The 17,657-nt window shown below is 41.1% G+C and overlaps 1 protein-coding gene across 1 annotated transcript in view; it reads left to right on the forward strand.

Annotated features, from left to right (window-relative positions):
- The first annotated feature begins 765 nt into the window (after positions 1 to 765).
- Positions 766 to 17,657, forward strand: part of BDKRB2 (bradykinin receptor B2) — a 21,787-nt gene continuing 4,895 nt past the window's right edge. Inside the window, exon 1 of the mRNA XM_009322539.1 lies at positions 766 to 849. The gene's annotated coding sequence lies outside the window, so the exon portion shown is untranslated. The remainder of the gene's footprint in view (positions 850 to 17,657) is intronic.

The raw sequence follows: 17,657 nt of genomic DNA on the forward strand, positions 1-17,657 counted from the left end.
AACCATGGTTGCCATTTCAGATTTCAGTTTAATTGCATAAATATTAGAGGAAAAACAGCTATGCCTCTTACGAACAGTGTAAAATTAGTTCTCTGTGAATTATCTCAAATGCAGAATAAAAGTATATGTAGCAGGAAAAAGGCTCTACTCTTAGGGTGTCATTCTGTTTCATACAGGGATCTCATCCATAAGCTTGAAGGAACTTCAAAATTTAAATCTTTAAGTGGTATTTGAATTCTGTATTGGTTCTCAGCAGACCGAGTAGCCAGAGATTTCTGCTGAGGAAGAGCAGTGTTTTCCAGAAACATAAACAGTGAATTTCTTCCCATGAAAGAGAAGTATGTAAGATTGTAAATGAGATATTTGATCTTTTATGTTTTAAAGGTGCAAGTCCTCCAAAAAGCTGACTTGTTTAACTCTTGACTGTGTCTAACACCAGTAAAAAAAAAAAAGTGCACTCACCATTCCCCAAAATCTGGATCAGATTTGAGTGTGAGTGTGCGCACATGCTCACACACAATTCTGGAAACTGTTGTGCAAACACACGACTGTTTTATACACATACTGTGGCACATCGATATTTTAGCTGCATTTGTGTTTTTTCCACCCATATTCAAATATCAGTGGTCTCATACTGGATACAGTAGACAAACGTTGCTTTTAAAATATAGTATGGCAGAAAATCTAGGAATATGATGTCATCAACAGAGGGATGAGTCTGTTCTGTTCAGGGAGGGGCAGAAAACCAGAAGTTAGACTCATTCATACAACAGAAGGAGCTCAGCTGTTCCCAGAGACGTGTTGCACTTCACTCATTTGTACCAGCTCAGTGGTGAATTTGCAGTCAAGGTATGTGTTTCTGCTTCTCCTTAACATGAAAAGTTCTCATTATTTAAATTCAGTATGGTTTGTTGCTTCTTGGAAACCACTTCTTGAATCCTTAATATGTTTCTGGTTCAGTGACAAAAGAGCTGATGTTATTAGTGTTCCAGGAACATGGAGGAGAAAAATAATTATTGCTAATGTGATTTTGGAACTTGTTAGGTTTTGCAGAGCTGCAGCATTTACAGAAAAATGGTTTATTTCAAAGTACCCAACCTATCAAAGGCACAGGGCTTTTCACCTGCCACAGATACTATCCATTGTGTGGGCTACTGGAGGGTAAGGATTTCTTCTGTCTGGAAGACATTTCGTGTCTCTAATTACACCATAGGTACCTGTTCTTTCATCTCACAAAAAAAACCAGAAAGTGTAAGCAGCTAACTTTTTTTTCAGCTGAGAAATTACCTACAAAATAGTAGGGAGAAACCAGAGGCAATTCTTTTCTGTACATATTGATCATTTTCTCTCTGTTTATTATTTTGATTGTAAACTTTGCGGGGCAGGAAATGTGCATGTGTGTGTACCTTACACTGCTAACCTGTCTCATCTGCATTGATTGAATGGCAAAGGCTAAACCTTTAAAGCTATTCCTCAAGTTACAAAGAAGAAGTTTTGGATGACCTTTAAGCAACATTATCAGTTTCTTTCTAACATCTGTATCCAAATAAAAAAATGTGGTAGGAACATGATTTATAAGATGCTGATAAAAACAAAGAAAAGCTTAGAACTGGGGTTGTAATTAGGATCCTATAACAAAAAGTCTAAAGGTTGAAATATATGCTATACTTTTAGCTATTCATTTTCCATTACTCAGTATCCTAAGCAGCCGTCTTAGCGTAATAATAACAAAATAGCCATAAAACCAAAAGAGTTCAAATAGTTTGTCATTAGAATCCTTGTTTAAATACACTGTATGTAATCTTACAGATGCCGTCTCCTAAGATAAGAGTATATGTTTATCTTGAACAGTTGTACATATTTTCTTAAAGAAGCTAGAAGACAGCTAGGAAAAATACAATCTTTTTACAGCAGAGTCTAAGATTGTATTATCAGGATATCGAGTAATATCAGTCATATGATTTTTATCTTGCTGTTCTCTGAGAATGTGAAATCACTAAGAAAAAAATGAAGAGAACCATCTTCACACTTCAGGATCACTCACAGACTTCCAAATATATTTGTCTTGTTTTCAATGTGAGTAGTGAAAACACAGAGAAGGGATAAATGTACCCAAGTTAACAGTGTCTTTGGAATAGCCAGACCAGAGACACCTCCAGAAAATCTTTGTCAGTTTTCCACTGGGCTCCGTACATGCTAGAACAAGATTAGCTGAATTACTCAGAGTTACCTGAACATTTTGTACCGACAATCCAACAAAAACACTCCTTTCCTACTGAGTTAGAGCTTCCTGAAATAAGGATGTCATCACTGCACTGGAACACAGCTTTAAAAAATTCTCATAGCTATGTAATATTCTCAGACAGAAAACAAGAGGAATTTGGGAAAATTTTAGCATATTCATTATGAAGACTCTAAAATTCACTGCTTAAGAATAGTTAGGGTTTGACAGTCTGTTTTTCATGGAAAGAAGGGGGTAAAAAGCTCTTAGAACCACAAATCCCACTGTTTTCAAAGTCACAGTAGGAAAAAAAAATCGTATTGCCGGTCCAGGAAAAGTCATCAGAGAATAGAGCTTTGCTTTCAAAACAAATTCCCTCCCAGTAACCAAGTCAACAGCAAAAGTACACCTGAACTCATTAGCAATGCTAATCCATATAAAGTTAAAAAAACCTGATGATAAATGCCATTCAGCTAGAACCTCCGCTTTTCTTTAAAAGTTACACATAAGCCAGACTTGTTCTACTGCTGCTCATGTTTTTTAAAACTCTCTCTAAATACGCCATACATTTGAGTTTCCCCTACCTTATCTAAAGGTTTATCTTCCTTCCTTCTTACATGTAGCATACTTCAAATTTTCCACATACCAAGCTGAAAAGTTATGCCTCTGCCTGGCTGATACACAGCTCTGAACAAACATGGTGCTTTAAAGTGGAGACAAAAGCTTTCTCTAGCCAATCCTCTATAACCAGAGTAACTGGGTGAATGGGCAGCAACTAAAAGAATCACAGCCTACGGTACAGTCTTTGGGTGCTGACTCACAAACCCTGCGGCTGACAGGCAGATGGCGGAACCAGCTTCTCCCCTCAGCTGGGTGCCCCTCTCAGCAAGAATGCGTGACCGGGGACGGAGGGAGGAGAGGACATCCCTGTACCGTGACAGCCCTGAGGTAGGTAGGCACAACTGCAGTGGGAAAGGACAGAGGATGAGAGCACCACAGCAATACTTTAAGTTTGGAGTCTGCAGGCTGCTGTCTTCACACAGATGAAGTTGCACCTGCTAGTGATCACCACGGTGGTAATATATCACTTGCTTAGAAGTAGTGCTAGCGCACTGGGACTGAGGGAGCCTGGTCATGGTCCAACACCTCACTAAGGACTTCAATATTGGAGAACAGACACTAATGGGATACAGACCAGAAAAACACAAGGAGCAAAGTAGCTTGCTGAAAGCATGCTATCTTCAGCCTGATGATAAGCAAGTCCAAAGCATTCAGACATTGTGGCAAAGCTGCTACATCAAACTTCAACAAAATGCTTGAGGACTCTTGATGTTCCCTGAAGGGGTGGATTTGACTTAGTTTTGCTGCTGTGCTGTATTTACCTCCCCTACATGTTAACTCTTCAATTCAGTTTGGCAAGGTTGGACTGGTTTTTGTGATCCCTGCAAACAAATCCGATCATCCAGGTTTGCAGATCCACTAGTGCTGAGCTTTGTACACTAAGGTATGCCAGCGTGGTGATAGTGCTGCAAACTAAGGCAGACTTCAGACTATGGCTAATTTGCAGAGAGTGGAGCTGTCAAAATTCAGAAATCCATTTCTCTCACTCACATTATCTGAGATTACAGGTAAACTCTGCAAAAAAAGAGAGTGAACTATGGCTAGAGGTCCAGGTCTTTGTTATATTAACAGGATTTATACATGCGTGCCCAGAGGCAGAACTGGCCATAGCTGGTTTTCCTCCTGCCTTGTTCCTGCTTTGGCAGAAGGAAATACTCTGCTGGCGTGCTCTTTGGGACCTGCACCCCTGTGTCTCTGGCGGTGCTCTGTCCCTTTGCCACAGCTCTATGATTTCCTATTAGCTGTTTGACTGACCGAAAGGATGCTACTCTGAAGTGTTATGGGATACAAAAGATGGGCAGCAGGTTCCCCTCCAGAAGGGTGATGTGAGCCCTCTGCCCACACATGTGGAGCGAAGCAATAACCCAAGCCACTTTCCTGATGTGAAGGGTAAACTGCCTGCAGATAGTGGGCAGACCAGTAAAATGGAAGTGTTTCATCAGGTCCCCTGAGCATTTTTACAAAAAGTAACTGTGAAGCCTTCATAATTCAAAGATGGGACCTGATCCTTAAACAGGTAAGTAGGAAGACAGAAATATTGCAGTATATGTCGCTAGGTTTTAGCTCAGGTCTGCATGCACCTGTCATCTTCTCCAGCAGTCTTTCCCTGTAACAAGCTATATTCTACACTCTGTGTATCATATTTGGCTTCTCCTTAGACTATAGGCTCCTTGAGGCAAAGCCTGTCTCTATGCTTGCACAGCTTTTGCACATTGATTATCACTGAAGCCTCCAGTCATCAGTATAACATAAACAGTATGGCAATATCTGCAGACCTGTGCTCCAGGTCCTATCTGTTAGACTGGGGCAAACAGCACACCAAGCAAACAACCAGATGAAGGGACATAAAAAGTAATACAATTAAGCACACAGCCTGGATTGAATGCTCACAGTGCCATCCACATCAGCAGAGTAATGACAGTTTATAGCAGATGAGGTCTTACAGATCTGATAGCAGAAATGAGCGATCTTCTCACCAGTAATCTGCTTACCAAACACGATAGGGCAGCCACATGCTTTTTCTGGCTTCTTTTTCCAGAGGGAAAGGTCTGTGAAAGGCTTTTTTTCCTAGCTGTGAAATCAGGAGACAAGAAAGAAATCTATGCAGTGGGTGTTCCCTTAACTATCACAACAGGTAAACTTTGCTGTGGGACACAAAATATGCTCCAAGTAAAATTTTAGCCCTTGTAACTGTACGGCTTGAGCTCAAAGCTGAACTTCAGCCAATGAATCTTACAACCAGCCTAGTGTCATCAGGTTATTTTTTATAATGGTCCCATCTCAATCTGTGATACCTGAGCTCAAGGGTGTATTTCTTATTTCTTTATTTCTTTAGATTGGCTCATCTAAATCAAACCCTCCAGACACTGTGTTTGTCCTCTAGAGAGTGTTCCCACATGGTCCTCGTGCAGGTTCCTGCTTTAGCTGCTCCAGACCAGTTCACAGATAGCTGTTCTCCTTGGCATCACCCAGAAAGTTTTGCTGTTCCTGGTCCTTCCAGTGCTGGGCACTGGAAACATGCAAATCACTTTCTCCCAGAGTAAACAGCAAAACAGCAGGCAAATGGTTTGTGGCACTAAAGGTGACCAGGAAATGTTTGCTTTGTGGAATTCTCTCTCCTCTCTATACACACATAGACATAATGTAGACACACACATATATACACCTATATAGACACAGATAATCACAGATAGATATTTATTAGCATCTTATCAGAGAAGTAAAATACATGTTCATCTGCATAATCATGTTATCCACACAGCCCTGTCCTACCCATTACTAGGGGACAATCCTACAAGGAGCCTCCACCACTTCCTTCCTGGTTCCCACATTTTTAGTTGGTACAAAAAGATCAACAAATAGTTTCATCAGACATTTCTGATGTGTCCATCTATTAGGTTCAAGACTGTTGCGTTTGTTTATTTCTTCTCCTTCACTTGGGCAAGGATCTTTTTTTCTCTTCTAGTTAATGCCAAAATGTTCAAGTCATGAGGACCTGGGACTATCCCTCATGGGCAAACAATAAAGCAAAAGCAGTTATCTTCTCACAAGTCTTCATTTTGTGTAGAGATTTACAGTAAGTAACAAAGTCAAGTAACAAAGAAGATGGACTAACCATTTCCAAGAACAAAGGCACCAGTTTAAAACTTAAGAGCTTTCTAAATGGCTTTCATCTTTTTTTTCTTGGTGAGTTTGTCCTGTTTTAACCCCAGCCGGCAGCTAAGCAGCACACAGCCGCTCGTTCATTCCCTGCCCCCGCTGGGATGGGGGAGAGAATCAGAAGGGTAAAAGTGAGAAAACTCGTGGGTTGAGATAAAGTTTAATAGGTAAAGAAAAAGCCGCACATGGAAGCAAAGCAAAACAAGGCATTCACTCACTACTTCCCATTGGCAGGCAGGTGTTCAGCCATCTCCAGGAAAGCAGGGCTCCCTCACGTGTAATGGTTACTTGGGAAGGCAAACGCCATCACTCCAAACATCCCCCCCTCCCTTCTTCTTCCCCCAGCTTTACACGCTGAACATGACGTCATATGGTGTGGAATATCCCTTTGGTCAGTTGGGGTCAGCGGTCCCAGCTGTGTCCCCTCCCAACTTCTTGTGCACCCCCAGCCTACTCGCTGGTGGGGTGGGGTGAGAAGCAGAAGAGGCCTTGACCTTGTGTCAGCACTGCTCAGCAATAACGAAAACATCCCTGTGTTATCAACACTGTTTCCAGCACAAATCCGAAACAGAGCCCCATACTAGCTACTATGAAGAAAATTAACTCTACCCCAGCCAAAACCAGCACAGAGTTGCAAGTTCATTTTCAAAGCAGTACTATTCCAACCTGGTTAATGTAGTCATAATGAATCAGACATGAATGCAGTTCCTGAATGGCTGGGATATTGTTCACAGAAGATTGTAATTTATAACATAAGTATTTTTTTTAAAAACAGCATGTACAGGCATGTTGCACAAAACAACTGTATGTTTGCACCTTTTACTTACATCATTCCACTGAGAAACTTGTTTTTCATTAAAAGAGTCACCTTATAGCCAAGAAATTCCAGCCAGCTGGCTCAGCAACAGGGACATTTCCCAGAAGCAGAAGGAAGGAAAAGTAATAAAGTGGAGTCAGTTTTGTGTAGGTGCTTCTTCCAGCTTTATGGAAACATAAGTCTTTTTTTGAAATATAAGACAGCAATTTGTTTTCTTCCACAATAGGTGTAGTCTACAAATTGGCATTCGAATCATGTTTACAGCTCATAACTGTACAGTTTGAAACATCTGGAATTTCATTCTGCTACATTTTGCATCATGTATCACTATAGACGGGTTTATTTTATAAGTATTTTCCCCTGCACATGTCTTTTTTTTTTTTTAAAGGGCTAAATGGAACATATTAATAAGGTTTGACTTAGGATAAATGAATTCTGACCAAATAAGTTTAAAAAATTGAAGAAAGATTTTATTTTAAATACCAGAATCAAAAAAAAGAAAAAAAATTTAGTACTATTTTGAAGCTAGGTAAAATAAGGATACAAACTGTGTAAACTACCTAGATTTTATAAGATTTTAAATGAAAATCTCAGATAAAACTCTCATTACTTCAGTATATACCTGACTCAGGCAGGAATCCTTGTTCATTATTGGTTTCAGAACCCTTTTCCCTCTTGGGAAATTAAACCCGTCTTTTTTCCTTCTTTCCTTCCTTCCATCCTTCCTTCCCAGCAGCAGCATTTCTCCTCTGTTTGTTTTCCTTAGCAGCATTATGTTCTCTTCCAGAACTCACATCTGCTCATTTCCTCTTCACTTGTTCCCGCCCTGACATCCTGCCACGAGTCTTTTCTGCCTGCTGCAGAAAACTGTCGCGTGCAATACGACATACTGCTTTATGTCCTACAGCGGCTGCAAAAGTGGTGGTACACAAGTTCAAAGGTGACATGATTAACTTAAATTAGAACATTTTTCAAAATTAACAAAGCTGGTAAGAAGACAAAATTTCTGTTTCACAGAAAACTTGGGAAGGGCAGAAGGAAGAAGTGAAATTCCCATCTGGAATTAGAGAGTCTTGACATTTTTAATGAAAGCAAGAAACCAAAACACAGAACACATGCACACACGGGAGAAATCTGCCTGTGAATGGGTAGCACAGATTAGGGATTCTGAACGAGGTATCCTCCTTCTTAAGCAAGTGCCTGGGGGATAAACTGCAGTGATTTGGGCTCTTTCATTCTCTTGGTTTTGGAGCTGATCCACTTTGTAAATATAATAAATTGTTTAGTTTACGAGACAGAGCAAGAGTGAATTTGGGTCTCCTGCTAAGCTGTTAGCAGTCAGGATGTCTCCTCCTTTGTTCAAGATCAGAAATGACATCTTTAAAATATTTTCTGTTAAATTCCCCAAATCTTTGTGAAAAATCTTTCTTTTAAAATCAGTTTCTCCAGAAACTTTCTGATTTGATAGTCATTTTAATAGGAAAAGAATATTCCCCTCCTCCAACATTTAGTAAAATATGTCCTACATAGCTACAGTGATACGTGAGTGTGAGGTACCAGCAAGTGTGGTCCATTAACTGTTACCACTGTGCAGACAGGAAAAGGTCTCCCATCTTTTGTCAGGATGCAGAGCCACCCCATGACCACCCAACACCAAGTGACTGCTCAATCTTTGAAAGATCTTTGGGTTTTGTTAGCTTTGGGTATAATAGTTCTTTGAAGGAGCTATGGCATATACTAAGGGAATCTGTCTCTCTAAATTCTCACTATGTGTTTTTTTGTCAGCTCTGACATTCTGGAAAGAGCAGATAGACATATCTTCTTGGTGAACACCAGTGCTCAAAACCCATGCGTACAGAGGGAAAAACAAATTGTCTGCACCCGATTCCAGCGAGGCTCTGACATCTCCTGTTGCTAACAGAGGGATGACAATAAATTATCACACAGTTCCATTTCGGAACACTGGCAAAGCATGAAAAGGCAAAAATAAAATTGTAATCCGAACACTGACTGTTGTAAATCAGTGTTGTAAATCACACCACTTCTCAGCTGAAGTGTCCTGAACCTTCCAGACCTTTCAGTGTTGAAAGCCACATGCATGTTTGTACAACTTAGTTAATCATAGAATCATAGAATAGTTTGGGTTGGAAGGGACCTCTAAAGGTCATCTAGTCCAACACCCCTGCCATGGGCAGGGACAGCTTCAATTAGATCAGGTTGCTCAGAGGCCCATCCAACCTGACCTGGAATGTTTCCAGGGATGGGGCATCTACCACCTCTCTGGGCAACCTGTGCCAGTGCTTCACCACCCTCAGCATCAAAAATTTCTACCTTATATCTAGTCTAAATCTGCCCCCCTTTAGTTTAAAGCCATTCCCCCTTGTCCTGTCACAACAGGCCCTGCTAAAAAGTTTGCTGCCATCTTTTTCATAAGCCCCCTTTAAGTACTGAAAGGCCGCAATAAGGTCTGCCCGAAGCCTTCTCTTCTCTAGGCTGAACAACCCCAACTCTCTCAGCCTTTCTTCATAGGAGAGGTGTTCCATCCCCCTGACCATTTTCGTGGCCCTCTTCTGGACCCGCTCCAACAGGCCCGTGTCTTTCTTATGCTGAGGGCTCCAGAGCTGGACACAGTACTCCAGGTGAGGTCTCACAATCCCTATCAGCATGTGTTTGAATACTTAGTTCTTCCAGTATAAATACGGTGTATTCCCATTTAAGAATTGTTGTCATTAGAGTTCCCCTGGGTTTCAGCAGAAAAACAGACTGCATTTGGATGTATATCCAATTTTATCTGCTGTGACTATCGAGGTAATTGCAATAAAGTCTGAAGTTCACTATAGCTACTCACACACACACACCCCCCGTTTCCAATATGTGGTTTTGAGCTTTCCCCTGCGGTATACAGACTGCGGTGATTTTTAACCATGATATCTGAAAACTGACCTCTTTCCAATTGTAAATGCTTTGTGTACTGGCTAAGTCAGGAGCAGAGATATGAAAGTAATATGAAATGACTGTCCAAACTGCTCAAGCAACAGCATAGCAGGACATATTTGACCTAGGAAGGGCAAGGCAAAATGGCTTTCTGAAGTTTATCATTTAAGAAGTGAAGCACATTCCAGACTAGACTTCTCCTTGAGAAGGGAACTCACCAGTGCTTGCACTGCTGCACTCTGCTTTTAGTAGTTCTTAAAAGAGTATGAAATTTTAAAACAAAACACCCTCCACCGATTCTTTTAGTAAAGACAACCTACTACTTAGAGAACAAGTATCATGTCATGCTTGTATTGCCTTCCATGACACAGATCAGTAATGCTGGGGATCATTCACTGGGATAGTCCATGAGAAAAGCCAGGCTTTTCAGGAGGTTGAAATTTGAGTTTATAGTTTAATGTAGCTGTTGAGATAGGTCTACAGCTGTTGTCAGAGGTTCTAAATTAAACTGAGACCATCTTAAGAAGCCCATGTGATAGAGATGCTAACTTGAACAACCTGGATAAATATCACCTCCTCTGAGTTCTACCTGCTTGAAATTAAAGCTGTAACTTCAACTGAACATTATAAAGTTAATCATACTTTCTAGCCTATCCTGTTGTCAGAGCCCAACGTGCTGTTTGAAAACTGCACCATTACTCAGCGAAGCCATCCGTATACCCCTTTGTGGAAGGCATTAAGAGAACACAAGGCATTATTACTAATTTATAGAGAGGACAGATTCTGCTTGCGATGCCCTCTGCACTAAGGACTCCTCTGCTTGCACAGAGCCATCAGTGTGTGGCTCAGCAATAGAAAAAGTAGCAGTGATTGAAACATTTCCAGCTGCTGGTGGGGATGACTATTTGTAGTTGCAAATATGTTTTGCAGACATAATATGACAGTTTAGAACATCTTTCATGTTTTTGCAAAATGCAACAGAGACTTAATCAGCTCCAGAGTTACCTGTATGATAAGAAATGAGGAAAGCAGCAGCCGTCAAATAAATAGCTATTAGACTTTGGGAAAGCAACCAGTCAGCCACACATACTATGAGCTTCCAATCTTTGTTATCGGAGACAGCTGGGCTTTTCTCAAAGGCCATACTTGTGAAAGCCAGTGGTGAAAATGTGCAAGAAATGCTGCATTATTGCAAATACCCTTGACAACAGTGTAAACGGTAGCAATTGGAGGCACAGGAGATGGCAAATCTCTGCCTTTTTTCTAAATCGCTGCTACAATGTTCTCAAGGTGCTAGAAGCAAAGGGCTTTCAGGGCACAAAGCCAGTTCATCTGAAAGGCAAATCTCTCCATTAAGTATTTAATGCACAAAGGGAGCAATATTGGCAAATACTATTTGGCCATTAGACCTTCATGTTTTGCCTAGTCATGAGAACTGCTTCCCTGCTACCCAGGGAAAATGGAAAGAGCAGTATTTCAATTGCTAAGAGAAAGGAGTGGCTAAACTGAGCTGAAGAGGTCTCGTAAGAGTAATGCAACAAACAGCAAAGCTTTAGAGGACATCCATGTGCATATCAGCGAGGGAGTCTTAAATGGAGTTTTGTGCACTGCTGAACAGCTCTTCTGTGCCTCCACTATAGCAAGGAGAATAAAGAACCATCAGTTACTACATCTTCTTGGGGAACATGGGAACATAGAATCATAGAATCATAGAATCATTAAGGTTGGAAGAGACCTCCAAGATCATCGAGTCCAACCGTCAACCCAACACCACCATGCCTACTAAATCATGTCCCTAAGTGCCTCATCTACCCGTCTTTAAATACCTCCAGGGATGGTGACTCAACCACTTCCCTGGGCAGCCTGTTCCAATGTTTAACCACTCTTTCAGTAAAGAAATTTTTCCTCACATCCAATCTAAACCTCCCCTGCCAATGAGCCCTGCCAATTCATGAGCAATGATCCTTTTCCCCCTGTGAGATAGCTGGACTAGAAGAAACATAAAACAGTAAAACAAAAAATCTTTTCCTCTAGCTCATCTGCTTTAGCTGTTGCCAAGGTAGCACAGATCTTTACACAGCATTCCTATTCTCCCAAAAGACAGGAAACAGGAATTTTCCTTAAAAAGAGCACCAAGCCAAGGTCCAATACATTTAGCACTACGTCAGACTCTCGTTCATTTCAAATATGGACCCAAGCCTCCTTTATTCTATTTTTCAAATACTTAAAAATCAGAAACTTATATTTTAACCATTTCTTCTGGAAGAAATCAGCAGCTTCTCTTTTTGAGGTCTTAAAACCTGGGCTGTTTTAACAGACTAATTCCCAGGAGACTCTTTTCCTTATCTTCCTTTGCTATAATTCTGTATTTCATTTTACAGCTATAGTGCTCTATTTTATAGTCTTTATAATGCTCTATTAAGCCCAAAGATTTGCTAGTTTCACAGTGGAGTTATGCCCCCCACCCTCCAATCTTAGCACTAACATCAAGAGGGTGCTTCAGAAACTCCAGAGTATCTTGCTTGGCTCCAGAAGACCACACCTCTCAGAGGTCCTGTATCATATACCAACCTCATGCAGACATCCTAGACACCCTGCACTTTCCAAAACGCCCATATTGAAGCACCTGAATTACCTCCCAAGCACCTGGCTGCTTCCCTCCCTCAAAATCACAGAATTTTTTAATCTCCTCTATACACACTGAATACAGTCCCTTGGGGTTTCTGTTGAAAAGAAAGGCAAAACTCCCCATTGCTATGCCAGACCAAGTTGTCAATGAATGTAGATTTCTATTTTAATTTCCCGTGCGTCCCTCCTGCTCCACTGACTTAATGTCTCTGCTTAAGTTTTCTAGATGTCTCTCGCTTTCTCTCTCTGGGCTTTTCTTTCTTTTCTAGCCACCTAAAGAGATAACTGAAGCAACATAAAGATTAGAAAGGTAAATGGAGCAGTACATACATGTTGAAACATGGCCTCAACAGCCCAGTGCATCACATGGCAGCCTAGATGCAGAAGACTAAGTTGGCACATTTCGGTCGCCAGCGTTGGCCTCTCAACTCCTGGTTGCGCAGGTGTCGTGGATGGAAGTGAGACTGCACTTCACTTGTAAGAGAGAAGCAGCAATACACTTTATTGATATAAAACAGTGAGTTAGAGTTCAATGGTAAATGTGACAGTGATTTAACAAGATTCGATGGCAAGGTACACTTGATTATTTACTGTATAGAGGACAGGGTCAGACAAAACTGTCAGGGAGACCCTCCCATTGAGCCATGAGGTTCAGAAAGGAAAGGAACCCCTTGCTTTCTAGACTCCTTCTCAGAGAGGAGTCTAGGTGCGGCTGGATCCAGATCTAGTCCCAGACTTGGTCAACAGTTTATAACTAAAGGATTATATATGCACAATTAATCCTTTATATCACTTAGTTAAGATTTCAAAGTGTAGCATGCTATTAGTCACTTACCGAGTATCTGTTGTGGCAAGGAATCTCTCAACCTCGAGGAGTAACCTTGAGAGGCGTCCCTACTCAAGGGGAGATCCCACCGTGCAGCCCACTGCCGTGCAGGAGAGCTCAAAGGGCTCTTGGGCTGTCCCCTATTTATAGGGGTAAGATGATTGACTCATAGTCATAATTGCATAACAATAACTGTGGTTAGGTGGGCATATTTCTCACAATAGCCCTTGGCTATTGTGTTGTTATCTGGCTCCCGAATCCACTTTGAACAGACGCAGCTATCACTATCAGCACCCATTAACGACCACCCCTGGTAGTTATCACTTGAGCAGGGTTAGAGGAGCTAAAGGTCAGGTTAAGCGCACCATCACAGCAGGCTTTACTCTCCTGGTACTCAATCTACATTCTGCTTCCCTCTGAAAACCCCAGATAATACAAAATACCTTTTCTTCAGTTCCTTCTGTGATTTGGAAGAGCCGATTTTGTGTCTCAATATTTGGAAAAAAAAAAAATTACTTTAGCAAAACCAGTTCCCACAGTGCTTTCAGCAAAATGTCCATAGTTTCCTAAGGAAACTTGGTGAGCAAGGGCACTTTGGCAAGCTAGGAAACTCCAGCAAGCTAGGGCACTCACTGCTGAAATTCAGCTTTTGTTTGTTTGCCTTAATCCAACTGGAAGTTTCAGTTATTAGCACAAGAAGCACAAATTAAGGAATTTAGGATAATCCACGTTGGAAGGGACCTCAGAAGGTCTCTAGTCCAACCTCTTGCTCAAAGCTGTGACAGCTGTGAAATCAGACCATGCCACTCTGGGCTTTATCCAACTGGGTCTTTAAAACTTCTGAGGCTGTCAAGGTTGAAATTGAATAATTTAGTGGCTGGAGAAACTTTAAGATCCTGTTGTTTTAATCCTGGAACAGCCTCTAGTGTTAAAAATAGTTATATCTCGGGGATATAATCTGTCCCCCTGTGCCGCTGCGGGGGGAAGAGGTAGAGAAATCGGGAGTGAAGTTGAGCCTAGGAAGAAGGGAGGGGTGGGGGGAAGGTGTTTTAAGATTTAATGTTTATTTCTCATTACCCTACTCTGATTTGATTGTTAATAAATTAAATCAATTTCCCCGAGTTGAGTCTGTTTTGCCCGTGACAATAATTGGTGAGTGATCTCTCTCTGTCCTTATCTCAACCCATGAGCCTTTCGTTATATATTCTCTCCCTTGTCCAGCTGAGGAGGGGGAGTGATAGAGCAGCTTTGGTGGGCACCTGGTGTCCAGCCAGCGTCAACTCACCACGTTCGCTAAGGAGGCATTCGTTATTTTGGAGAGATAGAGGAAATGTCTGAAACATTCCTAAACTGTTCTGCTTTTACTGACCCCATGACTTTAATTTTTAATTTCCAATCTTTGTATAATGAATCTCTAATGGGCTTTAGCACATTTGAGGTTGTAGATCAGTGGACACTTTTTGTGGGGATGCTAGCTTAAACATTTCCTGTTCTTCATTTACCCTTCATTGTCCCTTTGCACCCTGCGGCTGCCCTCACAGTTACAATGTTCAGTTTCATGAGGCTTTATGTTGAACCAGATCGAGGAACTTGACTGGGACAAAAATAACCTTGCAAAAGAGAAGGTTATTTTAATGCAAATCAACTCCTTAATTTGTCAGATAATTAATGCAATAAAGAAAAGATATGGAGTTATTACCTCTCAAAATTTTAATTTTTAGAGACCCTTTGGCATGTAAACTTGAAGCACACCATGGCATGACAGCCATTGCTCTGCAGTTATCATTAAAGGCATTTACATCAATTATATTATGAAAATGGAAAAAAAAGTTGTTCTGTTAAAGCAGTTATTTCAATAGCTCTGACCTTTTTTCCCCTGCACTTGCACTCCTTAGCTCTTTGGATCCTTAAAGGGCTTTTTGTCCCCCTTTATCATATCCCACTTCTTTTCTTTCAAGAACATCTATAGGTCCCAGCATGTACAGCTGGGTTGTACAACATTCCAAGGTTGACCACACCCCTGGACTCTGGATGTTATCCTTGGCTTGCTGATAACCTCACGCCTGTCTTCTGGCATGCTCTCCCCAGTACAGTACATACAGGTCAGTCCTTGATCAGCAGGACATCCCACCAGATTACCAGGCAATATCAAGGAGCACTAGTGACTGTACCCAGCCCTCAGAGCTTTCACGCCATGGCACTGGTGACCACCGCCTTTTTGGGGTCCCTCTCCCCTTGCCTGTAAACACAATCCAACAGCCCAGAAACTACAGTTGATTAACCTCTTCTTCCCAGTCCCTCTGCAAGGGTTCTTTATTTACAGCATTGGCAGGATCTGTCTATTGCTCAATGTATCCCTGCATCAGCTGACCCCAAAGTCCTCCTCCCTTTGGTCAGGGCAGTGTCTACAAGAGGCATGGGTCTGGCTGCCACCAGCACGGGGCAGGTCATGGCTGCCTCCCACGCAGGGCACCCTGCAGCCCCCCACTATCAAAACCTTGCCATTTGTCCCCAGTGTTATTAGCAAAACATGTTCTGGAACAACATGAGATAATGATTGATAATGTTTTTAGTGACTGTCAAGGAGAAGGTAACTAATAGTAGGAGGTGAACTCCAGCAATTCAGCCCCCACAGAAGTCCCTCATGATCAGTAATGATAGATTGCTTTAGCTGGGCAGTGTTTCAATCAAAACTGTCAGATAAAATCTTTCTGAGGGTCCCAGCTGAGACATTAGGTCTGTTTTGCATTGCACAGAAAGCATTTGTAGAGAGTGTGTGAAGGGGTTACATTTATTTATATAATATGCATATTATATAAATATACATATACATCATAATGCCAAGCTAATGGCAAATAGACATCACTCCCTTTTCTAAGTTGTGGCTGTGTAAATCATAATTTATTCAGTAAACACATATTTTAAAGGAGCTTCCTGTGCTATAGAGAATAGCACCAAGCACATCATTTAAATAGGGTTTGTAAATTGATCATTAGCATATTTTACCTTGTTCTCTCCCACATTTCTACCAATGCTTTATGGACGGGCTTGAGTTAAGGACCAAGGAGGCAGGTCACCAGAAACCCCATGTCATGGACTTGGTCATATCCTAACTAGCCCTTGCACAGTGTTCCTAGACCACAGTAATGTGATGTAAGTAATTTATTTTAAAATATTCTAGGGCTTTCCCTTATAAAAAAAAATAATTTAAAAGAGATTAATTGTAGGAAAATATTATAAATCAGTAGGCAGTTCTTAAGCTGTTATTTACTGTAAATTAATTCCTGTTTATTGTTTTTCTATTAGACATATAATGAGGGAAAGGCATAGCAATTGCCAACATAGCCTTTATGACCACTCTCTGAATTACTAATTAACATCTTATTTAATATATGCATACATCCAACCTCAAAGCATAAAATAATGCACTTACAATTCTTTCTGCTGGTTCACAGCCCACTACCAGAAGAAGAAACAGCTTCTGCTAATTGCATCACCCAACAGAACTTCTCTGTTCTCAGATGACCTTTTGTTGATCATCCATTAGTATTCACTTTCTATGTGTTTTTCTGTGTGTGCTGGCACTTTACACTGTAAAGGGAGACTTGAAACTGCTGTTTGCAATTTGTTAGTGGCATCTCTCGCAGCCACAGAAGTTGGGCTTTGAAATATTTAAGTTTATGAATACCAGCACCTTGATGTCAGGCTTTGCCTGACAATAGGGAGATTAATTCCAGAAAAGTATGTCTATCTGAGGTATTATTTAAGAATTCAGAACATCAAAGATATTAAAAACATCAGGATAAAAATGAGTTGCTGTTAATAGGGGACATAAGAGGTAACATAAAATGTTTCTATAAATATATCAAAAGTAAGAGGATAATGGAGGAAAGTCTAGGGCTGTTACTGAAAGGAAGAGGGAACCAGTAACTCAGAGAATGATGGAAAATTCAATGATGACTCTGCATTAGTCCTCTCAGAAATGAAGATCGTGATCTGATATTTAAGATGATTGATTTGAACAATTGGATTTATGTGAATTGGGAAAGAACAAATTAAAGAATATATGGAGGTATGCAAAGTGGCAGGGTCATATACAACCCACCCTGGCATGGTTCAGGAATTAAGAGAGGAAATCTTTGCTATCAATTTTTATGTCTGTGAAACCAAGGAGAGGTTTTGCCCAGAGAGGGCAAAACACAATACCGATCTGTCATGGTTTAACTCCAGCCAGCAGCTAAGCACCACACAGCCACTTGCTCACTCCCTGCCCCCGCTGGCATGGGGGAGAGAATCAGAAAGGTAAAAGTGAGAAAACTCGTGGGTTGAGATAAAGGCAGTTTAATAGGTAAAGAAAAAGCCACACATGGAAGCAAAGCAAAACAAGGCATTCATTCACTACTTCCCATTGGCAGGCAGGTGTTCAGCCATCTCCAGGAAAGCAGGGCTCC

This window comes from Pygoscelis adeliae, unplaced genomic scaffold, assembly GCF_000699105.1.
Source record: "Pygoscelis adeliae isolate BGI_AS28 unplaced genomic scaffold, ASM69910v1 Scaffold374, whole genome shotgun sequence".
Taxonomy (NCBI): Eukaryota; Metazoa; Chordata; class Aves; order Sphenisciformes; family Spheniscidae; genus Pygoscelis; species Pygoscelis adeliae.